The 11,179-nt window shown below is 35.5% G+C and overlaps 1 long non-coding RNA gene across 1 annotated transcript; it reads right to left on the reverse strand.

The window, feature by feature from the left end:
- Window positions 1-745: 745 nt before the first annotated feature.
- On the reverse strand, window positions 746-3,362 carry LOC130080062 (uncharacterized). Its single transcript, XR_008806649.1, has 4 exons — window positions 3,263-3,362; window positions 2,752-2,846; window positions 1,135-1,325; window positions 746-965 (listed from the first exon to the last, which is right to left on the reverse strand). It is a non-coding gene; the product is annotated as an uncharacterized LOC130080062 (long non-coding RNA).
- Window positions 3,363-11,179: the final 7,817 nt, after the last annotated feature.

An 11,179-nucleotide genomic window follows, 5' to 3' on the forward strand; every position in this document is an offset into this window, starting at 1 on the left:
TTAGGTCTGTGGTGGCCTCGCAGGTTAGAGAAGGGCGCCGGGGTGTCTGGTCCGACCGTCCAGAACCTACATAGAATGTCATACGCACACACACACACACAAATAACAGACACTAGCAAATAACAGCTCCCATCAAGGCTGAAGAGAGTCTGAGCTCCTTATTATCAGTTAAGTATACCAAAACATAATGCTAAAACATTCACTCGTTTGGGAGAAAAACAGATAACTGACATTTACTCCCAAGGAAGGAAATATACTGGAAAGAATACATTTTAATACAACAATTAAAGTTTGACAGTAACGCTCAATATAGCTTGACCATATGTCCAGCGAAGAATCATATGTGCCCACGCTGCCTTTAGGACCCTCTAACCTTTCTACTGATCCCAGAGAAAGAGACAAACGGCCTTGTGGGTTACGTGGCCTTCGTGTCCTGCGTGTACTACGTGCAATCTCAAAGTAAGATTGGAATGCACCTAAAAGAAACTGGTTACTTGCATCCATGCATTTAAGAAAATATTATTTCACAAGCACAAGAATATAAAAATTATTATGTGATAATGAATATATTTGATTATTGATTTTTATAAAGGAAGTATATAACCATTCAAAATGATATATGATTATATATGTATTTGAAGAGGCAAGGGATTTTGACCAACCCTTCACTATGGAAATACATCTTGCTTAAACAACTGTATAAGACGAGTGGTGTGTCTCATTTATAAAAAAAACTATTGACAGTTTGTGAATAGATCACAATGTAGACTGAGGAATAAACTGAGTCATCAGTCCTCGCGCATGTCGGTTTCGCAAATGTGAACAGACCACATGGGGATCACACTTGGATGTTGGATCGTCTGAATATTACCTTTCTGCTCGTCTCCTCAGATCATTTAACTTTTGTGCCATGCAGACCTTGATCTCAGTGCCTCCGATGCCTGGGTGCCTCTTTTTGACATGGTCTGTAAGAAATGAGATTGATTACATTAAAATTTGAAAACAAGTTTGACATGACGTGACATAACTGCCAGATTCAAACTGTGCTTTCCGCGCTATGGCTGGCGCTGACGGACGCGCTCAGCGCTTGTCATATATAATTACTATTGATAAAAGATATTCAGACATGCTTACCAATTATTAGCTGCACCTTTTGTAGGTCAAGGCACTTTTTTCACCAACAACCCCTTTTTTTCCGTTCATGCTGCCATCTCTTCGAAAGAGAAGATGGAGTCCATAAGAGTTCTGGTTAACTTTTTGTAGCCCTTACATCTTTGAGCATGATCCAAAACAACTGGGTTCATTAAGTCAGTCACAGACTTGTTCTGCAAAGCAAAAAATAAAATAAAAAATAGAAAATTTTCGTCAGGACAGAAACCGTGATCTTTTCAACGTTATTGCGTATTAGGTGAGGTTTTCACTTTGGAGCTGTGAGTGTAAATTTTAGCATACAAGTATTTATTGTTCATGCTCGAGTCTTTTTACTCTTTTACCTTCATAGTTATTCCAGAGTTTAGGGGTAAAATGCGAGAAATCTCCTTTAGTGGACTTAGATATGCTGGGCACTACTCACTGATCTATATAAATGACTTGATTGCTCATGACGTCATGTAAATTGAAGTCACCATATTCTATTAAATTAATAGGAAATCATCTGACTTTAATGAGTAAACATGACCTAACGAGTCAGTGTTTTTTATATTTGAATACTATACATTCTTACCATGTAAACATCCAAAACATTTCTGATTATTATCAATGTTGAAAACAGTTGTGCTGATTAATGTGTTTGTGTAAACCATTGTAACAGTTTAAACCATTTTCCCCCCTCCAGGATTCATTGTTAAATAGACCACAAACATATGAAGGGTAGTTTACACTAATGTTCAAACATTTGGGGTCAATGATAGATTTAAAAATGAATAGAAAAAAAAAGAAGAAATTCATATTTTTACTCAGCAAGGATGCATTAAATTGACCAAAAGAGAGAGTAAGGATTTCTGTTTCAAATAAATGCTGTTATTTTAACCTTTCTATTCATCAAATAATCCTGAAAAACACAAAAATATGAAGCAGCACAACTGTTTTCAACACTGATAATAATCATAAATGTTTTTTGAGCATCAAATCGTCATATTAGAATAATTTATGAAGGATGATGTGAAGCTGTGATGCTGAAAATTCAGCTTTGATCACAGGAATTAATTGCATTTTACAATATATTCACATAGAAAACAGTTTTTATTTATTTATATTATTTCACAATATTATTGTTTTTAATGTTTTTTTGGTGAACATAAGAGAAAGAGACATAAACATTTGTACCAAGACAATTAGTGTATGTTTGACATTAGTGTATGTTTGGCGTTTTACTTACTAATCATATGGTTCATCAATAGTGCTTTAGAGATGAAGATCAGCTCCACTCCGCTATGTTGCAGGGCATCAGCACTGAAGGATCTAAGAACACAACAAGCCATTTGTCACTGAGCCAACAATGCAATGCCAGGTTTATTGAAAGGAAAGAAGCTACAGCAGAGGTGAAATGCAGAAAAGAGAAAGAATTTAAAGAATATACAGAATATAATTTCTTAACTAGGATAACAGAATTTGTTTTGGGGTTTATTATTCATTTAATTTTGCTCATACGGTGTAACTTCGTTTGGATGTCAAAACCTTCTTAAAATAAACAATAAAAAAAATAAATTTTAGAAATAAAATGAGGTTATTTAATGAGCTTCCTCGGCTCACCTGTGTCCTAACGTTACTTCTCCGGCAGCAGCTTTCTTCAGAAATGTTGAAGTCGTGGAGGCGCTTTCTCTCTGTTATGGGTTATTTTGTTACTACTGAAATCACAGAACATTTTTTAATCAAAATGTGTTTAACGTTACCATTGAGCTAACGTTAGTTTCAGCCAATTTTCTTGCTCCTGAAAGTAACATTACCGATACGTTATGTTTACGTTTGTGTTAAATAAATTAGCTCACTTCCAAGTAAAACCTTTACAAAACCTCTCATCTACACATAAGAGGTGATTAAAAGCCCAAACTTTAATAAATAAAAGTTTAACCGAGTTAACGATACGTTAGCCTAGCTAACGTTACCTCTTCTGAAAACGGTTGAGATCCTAACGGACTTTTTACGAAGACACTACACCATGTCTATAAAGTAAATTTTTAACAGAATCGTGTCAATTACAAGTAAGAGAAATGTCAAAAACAGTTGTGAGTATTATTCGTGTGATTTTAGAGACTAATCTCACCTGGAAAAGGCCGTGAAAAGTTGAAACAACATCGAGAGAGGGAGTTTTGTTGCTTACCAGTAGCAGTGGTCCCGCGCCGTTTCCATGGCAACTCTGCGCGCCGGCCGCTTGAGACTCGAAAGTTCACGCGCACGGCATTACGTCAAAATCATGCAGCACTTAAAATGAAAAGTTTAATATACACTTTATTTATTTGAAAACGTGCTTGCAATATTTTGTATACCATCACTTTGCTTTTGATTTTATTTTTAATATAAATAGCCTATATATAAAGCCAGTCTTTATAGTGCTTTCAGATTATCTTTCAATGCATGGTACACACACACACACACACACACACACACACACACACACACATATATATATATATATATATATATATAGGCTATATATATATATATATATATATATATAAAGATGTCCTGAAAGTGCTTTGTAAATAGAATATGAAAGCAGTAGCCTATTGATTATATCAAATATAATATTATACTGTTGATTATGTAAAATATATTTATAATATAGCTTTAGAAACGGTAAACAGTGTTGAAAAAAGTATTGCAAAAACTCACTTGATTAAAAACTATACGCTTCATTATCTTTAAAATATTTTCATTAATATATTTTCACATTAGTAGGCAAATGTGGGCCTACACATGCATTATAAGCTTTGTTCTATGCATTTTGTGTGAATAAGGCTATTGAAGCTAAAAATGTACAGTATTTGTGACGTGGTAACATAATTCACATGTTAAAACCTATTACAACGTGCAAATATATTTCACATGAGCTCCACATTATTACCTATAACATGTTTTCCACATGTGCCACATGTTCCATTAAGTTCACATGTGGTGACATGTTGTTCACATGTGGTCGAACATTACTCGCATGTGGTGACATGTTGTTCACATGTGGTGAAACATTGTTCACATGTGATGACATGTTGTTCATATGTGGTCACATGTGGTCAATTCATGTGTTTTTTCTGTAAGGGTGGGGTCTTCTGCTGTTGTAGCCCATCCGCCTCAAGGTTGTGCGTGTTGTGGCTTCACAAATGCTTTGCTGCATACCTCGGTTGTAACGAGTGGTTATTTCAGTCAAAGTTGCTCTTCTATCAGCTTGAATCAGTCGGCCCATTCTCCTCTGACCTCTAGCATCAACAAGGCATTTTCGCCCACAGGACTGCCGCATACTGGATGCTTTTCCCTTTTCACACCATTCTTTGTAAACCCTAGAAATGGTTGTGCGTGAAAATCCCAGTAACTGAGCAGATTGTGAAATACTCAGACCGGCCCGTCTGGCACCAACAACCAGCATGCCACGCTCAAAATTGCTTAAATCACCTTTCTTTCCCATTCTGACATTCAGTTTGGAGTTCAGGAGATTGTCTTGACCAGGACCACACCCCTAAATGCATTGAAGCAACTGCCATGTGATTGGTTGATTAGATAATTGCATTAATGAGAAATTGAACAGGTGTTTCTAATAATCCTTTAGGTGAGTGTATGTGTATAATGAGGAATTTCAGCCTCTTGGTAACACCACAATCCTGTAAAACTATCATATATGGTTTAATTAATAGTGTATGTGATCATTAGAGTTTTGTGAAACACTAAATCTGTGGACTTCTGTCTAAAACCATTAAGCCCTAAAAGGCTTGTTTGTTTTTTTGTTTTTTTTAGAAATTGATTTAATTGGATTTTTATTTATTCTGACAAAGAAAGCGGCTGTAGTAATTTTCATTTTTGATTCGACAAGCTTCTGGATGCCATCCGAGAGCTTGAGAGTTTGTAGCAACAGGGAACTGAACTTTACAACTTTTACATATACAAAATATTTTTGGAATGGATTTGGATGTTTTAATATACAAGTTGTATAATATGTAACTTGTAAAATAAAATTTTAAAAATTATTTTTGTAAACTCATTTTGCAAAGCACCTGAACTAACTTATATTGCACTTTTAAAATAAAGCGTTGGTTTTTAATGCATTGGAAGATGCTCCTCAACTGCTTAAAAAAACCTGCAAGATGCTAATGAGATACAGTTTGAAGGTTATGGTACTGTGCTGTGTTATGACTATTCAAATATGCTTTAAGTCCAACCCATTTTAATTGTTCACAATTTACATGATTACTCTGAACCCGCTGATTATGTATTTCAGACGGTGAACCACAATTTGCACTAAATATGATAATTAACATAATTGTAGGGGAATAATTGGGCAATTCCTAATGCTTGCTTTCCATAATGTTATCATAATAATATCCCTTCTGCTTCAGTGGCTCTTTTTAGAAAAGGTCTTCTTGTCTTGTTTCTTGGTTACAGTATGAAATCTTTTAACTATTTCTTCTTCTTTTTTTGGAGATGACATAATTGGGTCATTGCCAAAGGAGATTTAGGTGAGTGTGAAACAGAAGCAGACTCTGTTGTTGTGAGTTTGAGTTTGGGTTAGAGTAGTTTACCCAGAAATAAAATATTGCCATCTACTCGCATTCATGCGAATCCAAAACTATGATATTTTCTTTCTGCTTTAGAACACAAAGGAGCAGAATGGATATGTACTAGAAATGTGACTAACGTCCAAATGTTAGTCCATACAACCTTTGTATATTCCAACTTCTCTAAAGGCAAGATTTAACCCTTTATGGTATGGAGTTGCCATATGGCAACAATTAATTTCTACTCATTTACTTGTTATTCAGAAAAAAATGCAATATATTGCATAAGGCTGCAAAAACAAAAATCCCCAATTTTTTCACAAAAAGAAAAAAAAATCCCCCCTACTTAAAATCAATCTGCAGATGACAAAGAAAGTTTTAACTTTATTTTGTTTTGATTTTCCCTTCTGGGATTTGATCTGGATTTCACATTTCCAAGCGCCAAAACGGTGTTTGTTTGCATTTCATAATTAAATTGACAGAATCTGAGAGCTGAGAATTAGTTTCAGATCAATAGTAACCTTTTGTCTGTCGGTGTCAGTGTCTTCTTTGCTTCGTGATTTTTCTCCTAGTGAGAAAATGGATGTGTGGCGTGAGAGTCTGTAAAAAGTGACAATTACGATTGTGAACAAAAAAATTGTCTCATGCTGAATGAGTGAGAGTTGGCAGCCCTGCAGATTCAGTTTGTAAATGTTTTCGGCGGGTGTGCTTGTGCTGCCGCTGTCTTGTTCATTTGCCATGTTGTTTGTGTATCTCTATGGCAAACGCTGAGCCCGTTTGGAACTACGGGAGCCCAGAGGAGAGCGTCGGCGGATGTTAAAGAGAAAACCGATTTTCATTCAAACAAATCGACGTAAACTACACATTCGAGTTATCGATAAAATCGATTTATCACCCAGCCTTAATATTGCACTATGGGAATTAAAAGGGCAGGCCTTAAAGGGATAGTTCACTTTGAAATTAATTTTTGGTATGTTTTAGCTTACCTCAAGGGCATCCAAGATGTAGGTGTCTTTGTTTCCGCAGTAGTTTCAATTTTGATATTTTTAGGTCAAACCGTTCTTGTCTGTCAGTCATATAATGCAGGTCTATGGGCACCACCTCAAAGAGCATGCACAGAGAAGTCCAAATTAAACATGATTTAATGACTCGTAAATGTAAGTACACATTGATGGCCTAAGACACGAAACGAGCGGTTTGTGTGAGAAAACGAACAGTATTTATATCGTTTTTACCTCTTGATGATGCACTTGAATGATGCACTTGAAGCAACGCAAAGTCACAGCGCGCAGCGCTTCGCATTGAGAAGTCCAAAGCACAAAGCGAAGAGATTATATCTATCTATGCTTAATGTATTATATCTATGCAACAGTTTATTGAGCCTTTTCTTTTAACAGTTTTAAATTTCAGTTACAGTGTGCATGAAGAACAATTCATAGCACTCTCTACTCCAGTGCTGTAATCTAACAGACACCCGGGAGAAAGGAATATGATTTCGAAAGCGCTATAAACTCCAGCAAGATAAAGTAATTTTATGCAAACCATAGACCTTTATCTACAAATAAAGAATAATAATGGGAATTGATCTTGAAGAGAGTGCCGTCGTGTTACTGTCGTAACCGAACGTGACGCGCTGTTTGAATGCTGAATGGAGAATGACTGAGGAGAGATGAGTTTCCATTAACTTCAACTTCACGACTTAAATATTCATTTTTACCTCACATTATGCTATTGAATGACTTTAGAAGTGTTGGAATATAGTGCGAAAACTGTATGGTGCTTTACAATGTTTTTTAATGCCTTTAGCTTTACAATAACACAATAGTAGCCTATGCACAATATCAGAGCTCACTGAGAAGCTGCAGCCGTGGCGGGATGATTTTAGGTGTGGCGGCGCGCCACGGCAGAATGAATGTAGCGGAAACACTGCATAGAGGGGTAAGTCTCTGAATTCCTGCCTTATAAAGTTTTGAGCAACTTGGTGATTAGATGACATAATTTGGATGAACTTTCTTTCAAAATTATGACCTTCCACAACTATTACCAATGAAATGTGCTTTTCCCCACAGAGCTACAAAGCTCTTAAAATAATAGTTCTGAGATGTGTAGACATGGGTAATGGTTTTCACAGAGCAAGCAGAGAGCCCAGAGCCTTCGTAAGTTTGACCAGTGTGACTTGATTGATTAATCCTACACTCTAAAACAAAATCCGTAAAAATAGGGCACAACTTTTAGTAGGATCCTTACTAAAAGTGTACGTGCGCCCGAAAGCCAAAAATGGCGTACTCAAAAAAATATTCAGACTTATAAAACCTGTGCAGAATTCACTTTATAAATCCCAGTCAGCAGAAGATTGTGCGCACATGCGTCTCCTCCCCGAAATAACCAAATATGGAGCTTACAACGCCTAGTTTTACTATGCATATCCTCATCTGCATATCATTTGCATATGATTATTCATCCACGTGATAACATGTTTAACGGTACAAGACATTAGGAAAATATGAAATACGGATGTGCCGTCACATTACATTAATAAAAATAATTTACGGTAGTAGCCTATACTTGCCTTGTTTTTGAATAAATTAATCAAATAGTATAAAATACATTTCAGAGAAAGTTTTTCTCAATCTTTTCCACTGGCCAAATAATATTTTTAATTGATTTATATTTTTAATGGAAACAGATAGGCCTTTGTTGTGCATTATTTCCACGAAAATATTTTCTCAGACAGTCTGCTATTATCATAAGCAATTCTCTCTGTAGTTAAAACATTAAAACACAGCATGCCACAGGAATAGTGTTCAAAAGCATCACATCCACTACAAATATTTCTATTGATTTGAATATAAAAAAAATTGATTTAATGTAATTTAAGTGTTTAACTCCATTAATGAGAATGGCATATTTAATCTAAATGTTTATATCAGGAGTAAAACTTAATTTAAATCATTCTTTTATTTGTTTAAACTTTTATTGTGAACATGCACTGTAGGCCTATATATGAGTTGGACTCATAATGAAGATTTACGGTTTTACTTAACCCCCTGGGGTCGGCTATCGCGGTTGATTTTGATCTTGCATATAAGTGTGATACATCAGTAGATCCTGTTAAGTTTCTATTTTTTTTGTGGATACTCACATTAAAAACAAAGTGTTGTGCTTTTCACCAAATAAAGATAAACAAACATGATGCGAGTTCAGCGTTCTCTCTGTCAGTGCAGTCCATTCTGAAACGCGTCCTAAGATTAACTGTAACTCCGCGATTACTTGTCACACAGGCACGAGAGATTTTTCTTTATGAAGCTTGAATTCTCTTCTTTTAAATGAAGTAATTTATATAAAAAACAAATATTCTCAGTTTATGCAATCTGTATGAAAAGAGAGTGCTGTCAGTATTTTTTTCCCAGCTCATTACACTTCATTACGCGTTAATCTGACACGCCCACGGACGACGCGCGCTATTCAAACGCAAATGTCGAGGCAAGCCATGACAATGCCCACATCAGCCGTTCCACCGCGGCGGTAAAATGTGTGGTGTATTTGCTGCCTTTTACCGCTAAGAGGCGCTACAATCATAGACTCTGAAAAGTGTTCGTTTATTCCGGTTTATTCTCTCTAATGCGTAATCTGCTGCCGCACCGCGCTGATTCAGAGCGATTGAAAGCTGGTAGCAGAAGAATTCAACAAGTGAAACGTAGTTAAAATAATTCATAATCACAATACTGAAATTAGGCTACTGAAATGTAATTGAATAAATAATGAAAACATTTCAACATCAAGGCTACATCAATGAGGCTTTACAACTGTAACAGCTTACAGACGGTAGCTCAGTGATCAACGCAACAACACGAGCTTAGGAGCTTCATTCGACCCGAGATCGAATCTCAATGTAGCATACATGTTGTTAACCGATGTTGGCCTACAGCGTTTATATTTTACCACCTTGATGCTTAAATAGGTAACTGTTTATAACTGTTTACTTATTTAAAGTCAATAGTTTTGTTTAATTATCATTACAACATAAATTTGCTACATTCCTGTAGAACCGCAGCCGCTGCACAAACGACAAAAACTGATGAAGGAAGATTGTCAGCCGATTGCATCAGAAAATGAAAATGAAGAAGCTCGTCTTAAGTCTGCTAAATTATTGTGTAATGTAAAAGAACACTAAAATTACTTAAGTTTGAAACCAAGTTCGAACATTTCAAGGTTTAAATAAAGTGTCGGGACAGTTTTTTTTTATTTAAAACAGGGTTGCATCGGGTTTAGAGTTTATTTCTTTTGCGATGCAAAATAAGAAACACTAGGCTAATCTTATTCTTGCGACATTTTAAATTTGTATTGCCAAAGAAATTACAGCTAAATTAAACAATTAAAACAGTACAAAACGAAAATTGTCCAAAGAAACATAATTAAATTAAAAACATGCGTTTCTCTTTGCCTCCCTCGCGCTGGATCTCTTTTTAACAAGTTTATTTAGTCTCCCTCACTGCGCGCGCCGCGTCTCTCTCGAAATTAATCATTTCAGGGTAAAAACACATCATACAGCTGATAATACTGTATATGTCGCTGCGTGTCAGCCATACAAATCACGAAAAAATTATTTAGCCTTTAATTGTTGCTTCAAAGACACAGCACGCCTTGTTGAATTCACCTTACAATAACTTCAATTGAAATTTTGTGTGAAAAAAACTTTAAATAGGCTACAATAAATAAACTACAATATTTATAATTTAATAAGATATGGGGCCTACATTTGGACACAGATTTATCCTTACAATAATTTTGCCTGCTCATCAGGCTGGCTATCCGACACTCTCCATATGAAAGAGGAACATTAACACCTTTGTCCAGCAACTGTCCCTCCAACCCCCCCACAGGCTATCGGAGTCTGAGGCTGACTTAACAGAAAGAGAAGTCGCAATTCACACTTAAATCGCTATTCTAGACAGTGTTGATAATGAAGGAATTAAATGATTTAAGTTACATGTAGCCTAGTGATATTTCTGTCATAAAAGTTTATTACTAAATATTTCATTATTTCAATAATTGATGAAATAAAACTGGTTTGGGCCAGCTTTTTCCAAGCAAAACTAAATATAATCTGAAAAATCACATGTTAATTTGTTGTCATGAACAAAATGTTCAAATCAATATTAAAGTCTACAGGGATCTTTGGATCCTTACAACCAGGCATGCAATTTGTGAATTAAGTTTTTATTTTATTTTGTATTATTCAAATAAATATCGAAACACAGTGCTTCGTGGTAATGCTGCTAAATTAAATAACATTTATAGAATAATTATGAACTTAAATGAAACAATATCGCAACATTTCGACAAATACATTATTTGATCTGTTTTTACATTTTAATTCAGGGCGATTTAGCCTACATTTAATAAGAGCGAGATTTTCACCCTTGTCTTGTCATTTTCTCATTGGGAAGCGCTTCCATTACATGTTTGAGTAGATC

The sequence above is a fragment of the Rhinichthys klamathensis genome, unplaced genomic scaffold (assembly GCF_029890125.1).
Source record: "Rhinichthys klamathensis goyatoka isolate OS25496 unplaced genomic scaffold, OSU_Roscu_1.1 h1tg000029l_1, whole genome shotgun sequence".
Classification (NCBI taxonomy): Eukaryota; Metazoa; Chordata; class Actinopteri; order Cypriniformes; family Leuciscidae; genus Rhinichthys; species Rhinichthys klamathensis.